The sequence below is a fragment of the Anoplophora glabripennis genome, unplaced genomic scaffold, assembly GCF_000390285.2.
Source record: "Anoplophora glabripennis isolate ALB-LARVAE unplaced genomic scaffold, Agla_2.0 scaffold764, whole genome shotgun sequence".
NCBI lineage: Eukaryota > Metazoa > Arthropoda > Insecta > Coleoptera > Cerambycidae > Anoplophora > Anoplophora glabripennis.
In genome coordinates, this window is record NW_019416994.1 from 164,275 (window position 1) to 170,236 (window position 5,962).

The following is a 5,962-nucleotide window of genomic DNA, read 5'->3' on the forward strand; positions in this document are numbered from 1 at the left end:
TGAATTTCGTCCATTACAGTGCCATTTATCATGAATGCAAAAAAAATGTTCCAGACAAATCCTACGTGTTTTTAGCAATTGAACTCGAATCTTCAATAAAAGTATGAATGAGTTCCTATATAACATTTTTATTATTACAGATTTAAAGAAGTAATGACACAATGTTTAATTTTGTAAAGACTGTCGGCATGAATATCACATTCGCTACAAATTGCATTAAAATGGTTAGCCATTACATGTACTGGTGATTTTATCAAAAGGTTGCTGCGAGATGTATGCACCACAAGAAGACGTCCGTACTTACTTAAATATAAATATGCCAGTAACTCACTGCAATCATTCTATCATGAATAATGTTATATAAAAATGTTACTGCCATAATTTTTCGACTTAACTCTAAAGAAAACATATTAAATCTGTTTAATAAAATAGTGTTATCAATTCCCTTTTGGGGGTACAAACCATCCTCTTTAAAAGCTAAGTATTTACAAAAACGTATTTGAACTGATTCAATAACATCAATGTAACAATTATTATATAATGGATACCAAACAAGAATACAATATTCTAGCTTAGACCTAACCAGAGAATAAAAAAGAATTTCTAAAGCATAAGTGTTGTATTTCTCATAATAAATTCAAGCGCCTTTGATGCAGGAAGCACAATATTATTAATATGCTGTCTGAAGCTAAGGCCACTGTCGGAGTAGACGCCCAAATCCTTCACAATATCACACCTATTAATAGTTGCCGATTCAAGGTGATAATTATACAAAATACGAGATTTTTTCCTAGTGTAGGATACTACATTACATTTTGAAATATTGATATGAATGTGATATTTTTTACACCATTGTAAAATGTAATTAATTATTGATTGCAAATTATAACAGTCGTGAATATTATTTATTTTACTGTAAAATGTAAGGTCCTCGGCGAAAAAGAGTTTGGGGCATTTAATTGAGTTGGCCAAATCATTAATAAAAATCAAAAACAACAGAGGGCCCAAGTTGGACCCCTGCGGAACTCCGGTATTTACGTTATAGACATAAAATTTAAAACCATCATACTCGATAAATTGTTTTCTGCCAGATAAATATGACTCAAAAAACTTTAGTAAACATTGCGAAAAACCCAGGCGATCAAGTTTAGAAAGTAAAACGTAATGGCGAATCTGATCAAATGCCTTTTGGAAATGGATGTAAATAACATCCACTTGTTCTTGTTTATCGAGAGATTCACATAAATATTGAGTTAACCAAGCTAAATTTGTCATACAAGATCTTTTTTCCATACAGCCATGTTGGTCAGCTGACGCATACATTTTAAATGTTGGGTAAATATGATTGTACAATGATATAGCCCTATAGAACTGGATAATATATGGATCGCCTTTCTTGAGTATGGGGCATACTTGAGCTGTTTTCCATATGGAAATTTATTTTTTGAAAGAAACAGATTAAATATATGTGTGACCGGTTTAGCTAGAACTCCTATGCAGTCTTTGATCAGGATACAAGGGAAGACTTTTAGGAAAGGAAAAAATAATGCACATTTTATTATTCAAATTGAGATGATACACGTTACAGAAGTCATTAACTTATTCTAGGATATCTTGTAATAATACATAATGTGCTAGGTACTTGCTAAGATCCACATTTCACTTGCAACAAAATAATATTTTATTTTAATATATTTCACATAGTTAAACTATTATTTAATTTCTTGCAACGCTGCTAACTTTGCACTCACATGTCAAATTACAGTGATAAATATTTTATTCCAGATATAAAAAATAGAAAAATTAGGGGTACCTAAATCAAAATTAAACATTGAGGAAATAATAAAGTAGTTCGTGGTAGCTTCAAATATATATACAGGGTGATTCATTAACAATGGGAAAATCGAAAGCTGAACATACTACACGTGAAATGGTGACCATTGGCGCCAACATGCCTTATCCGAAAGTTGATAGTTTCGGAAATACAGGGTGTTGAAAGTTAAAATTTTAAATCGTTTTTTTGCGATTATTCTGAAAATATGTAGGTTAGGAACTTGAAAATTTGTGAAACTATATTTTTTTAGGCGACGAATAAGATGCGTGTTGTAATTTCAGCATTGCTCATAGAGGGCGCCACTTACGACCAATTTTACCGAAAATTTAGTTAATAACTTTTTACCCTGTATGTCTAACATGAAACTTGATTCAAAACCTGAAAGAGCAATCATTTTTCCATTAATTGTGTATTCTTGTTTCATTTCGGTATCTCGATCCGTTTTCGAGAAAAATCGATTTAACGAACACTATGTTTTGATAATACGAGAAATTAAAAGCGAAACAAACCAAGTGTTTCTTCGTGTTATTACAACAATTAACAATAAAACAAATGAAATTCGTAATAATGATTTAAAGTCAGTGTTCGAAGAATCCACCGTTGACATTTACACACTTTACACAACGTTTTCTGAGAGATCTTCGAGTTTGAAACAACATATTGGGATTGCGTTTGACTTCGTTGGCAGCGATTTGTATTCTTTGCCACAACTCTTCACACGAACCAATAGATTCTTCCAAATAGAAAAATGAAGAGGATTGAAGTCCGGACTTCTGGGTGGCCAAGTAAAAATGCTTCCACGGCTTGAAGAAGTTCCACTTTATTTAAGAAGAGACATGTGGTTCATGCACGACGGAGCTCCACCGCATTTTTCTTGGCCAGTGCGTGCATATTTAGATGCAGTTTTTCCAAATCGCTGGATTGGCCATGTAAGCATTTTTGCTTGGCCATCCAGAAGTCCGGACTTCAATCCTCTTGATTTTTCTATTTGGTCTCGAATGAAAGATATAGTTTACAAAGAATCTATTGGCTCGTGTGAAGAGTTGTGGCAAAGAATACAAATCGCTGCCAACGAAGTCAGACGCAATCCCAATATGTTGTTTCAAACTCGAAGATCTCTCAGAAAACGTGTAAAGAGTATCAGTGTCAACGGTGGATTTTTCGAACAATTACTTTAAATCATAATTACTTATTTTATTTGTTTTATTGTTAATTGTTGTAATAACACGAAGAAACACTTGGTTTGTTTCGCTTTTAATTTCTCATATTATCAAAACATAGTGTTCGTTAAATCGATTTTTTTCGAAAACAAATCAAGATACCGAAATGAAACGAGAGTACATAATTAATGGAAAAATGATAGCTCTTTCAGGTTCTGAATCAAGTTTCTTGTTAAATATACAGGGTAAAAAATTATTAAATAAATTTTCGTTAAAATTGGTCGTAAGTGTCGCCCTCTATGAGCAATGCTGAAATTACAACACGCATCTTAGTTCCTAACCTACATATTTTCAGAATAATCGCAAAAAACGATTTAAAATTTTAACTTTTAACACCCTGTATTTCCGAAACTATTAACTTTCGTATAAGGCATATTTGCGCCAATCATCACCATTTCACGTGTAGTATCTTCAGCTTTCGACTTTCCCATTGTTAATTAATCACCCTGTATATATATGTACTTAAATAAAATGGGCAGAACATTTAATTTTAGCTTTAGTGAAGCCAAATTCTTATAGACAGTTTCATATCTTCTTTATTTGATTTGATTTCTGTGACAGTGGCTTTTTTATTCTTGTTTATTCATTTATGTTCTTCGAGAGATACCTACAAAACTTGTAAAATCACGATTCCATCAAAGGACAACGTGATATCCTTGAGTATACCATGTAGCTTATATAATTAATGGTAATGCTATTTACATTATTTTCATTTTAAAAACCTATTTTTATAACCCACGTGTTACAAAAACTTATAAACGATATAAGTATTTTACTAAGAATGTTTAAAGATCTACGAGTTCTTTTTTCACCGGACCATTATTAAAAGAATTACGAGTATTACCGGCGTAGACGCGTCTAGATAATTCTTCCAATCCGATGGTTCTGGACTGTGTGTAAGAGGTCTTACATTACTCCCGTCGGAGTGATATATGATATTCATTTAACCGATTCGGCCAAATCCCAAGAGAAATAAAAATATAATTTAATGGCATGTTAAATTGGAAGGAAATAATCATGGTTAGTTATTACACTGAACGTTTAGAAAACTAAAATATAAAAAATTATTTTTACTATAGTAACATTAGAAGGAACTAAAATTTTTTTAAAATTTGTAAAAATATACACGACGTCCCATTTGAAAAAACGAAGTCGGTTTATTTCGACACGTTTGCGATATCCATTTGTTCTGACGCATGACGCCTTGTTGTCATTCAAATACTTTTTTATTTAACAATTTTTTTTATAGAAATAAATATTCTGTACATGTGGAAATGCAATACCCTATACATTTTTATACATCTATACAGAGTGTATCATAATTAATAGCGCAAATTGAAACAGCTACACGATAGTAGAAGCAAAAAAGTCTTACAATTAGGAAGGGCAACGAGACGTTTGCTGACTTGATTGTGTGTAAACGTCATCCTAGTTAGGGAAAGGTACCAATACAACATTAATAAAAGTTGTTAGAAACTTTGTTAGTAGTGCAGTTGTTTTTAATGAACAAGAAAACAACCTCACTTGGTATGTTACAGTTACATGTTACAATGTCAAAATGTCCTTCCTGTACCGCACTAAGCATCAGTTGTATTGTTTACTTCTTATGTAGTAGAAACGGTCCGTAGTGTGGTCTTTGTATACGCAACTGAATATTTTCGAGACGTGGAGCTATACTAAAACGGTTATGTTTCACGCATGTGGCAGAGCACGTGCACAAGATGCACAGGGTCGGCTTACGTTTATGGTTATTTTTTTTAACAGAACATATCATCAGTTGCTTAATAAAAGTTGGTCATTTTCATGATCTTTTTCTTTTAAAGGAACGCACTTATTTAATAAACACCCTAAACACCCTGTATACTGTACGTACGCGTTTATTATTCCAGTTTGGTTGTTTGGAAATAATTTATGAATTTAACACAATTTGTGTTTTGCTGCTAACGTGAATGATATTTACTGCAAATATTGATAGCTTTAAATTTTACCAATAAATTGGCCAATTTATTATGACATATCAAAATTGTCACAAATATAGCGATTGTTTTCTTTCAGTGTCTTATAACGGTTATTTTTATAAATTTAAAATGATATTAGTACTTTTGTTAAATGATATCAAAATATATTTTTGTTATTAAATGGATTTTCTTCAGAATAATATAGGTTATTTAGAAAACACCCTATATAAAAAATTTGTTTGTAAGTTAATTAAAAAAGTTTGAATTAGTTTATTTTAATATAATTTTAATGGGTTGACACCCCTTCTCGGGGGTGGAATTTTTTTCAAAAATAACGGTGGAAATCGATAGAGAATCAAATTTTCAGCAAAAAATATTCGAAGAATTTTTTCGATAAATCAATAGTTTTTTAGTTATTCACGATTGAAAACTTGGAATTTTTACATTATTTAATCTTTGTGCTTGAACAAGATTTTTATCAATAAAATGCTTAAAACTTCATTTTTTCAATTTTTTTCACTTAGGGGTGGTTTATATCCACAAAAAACAAAAAGCGTCAATCGAGCTTATGTCACTTTTAAACTTGAGCCTAAGATGAGCCTTATTCTAAATTTTTATGCAAATCCATGCAGTTTCAAAGAATTCGGAAGTTACAGGTGATTTTCAGCTTCAATGACTGTACTATTTCAAAGATCACCGTCTTTAACATGACATTAAAATGACAAACATGAAATCAATACTAGATTTCAAATGTTTAAAGGTTAAATTTCCAATATGAAATATTTTCTATTACTGGTTGCGGAATATTGATTTCCACACACATATCACCCCAAGTATTTATAGATGCAAATATAATTACGGTTTAAAATTATTCCACCTGTCTCGCCTATGATTTGTTCATATTCTGACGGATACATGAAAGGTATTTTCAATTATATTTTTTACAGACA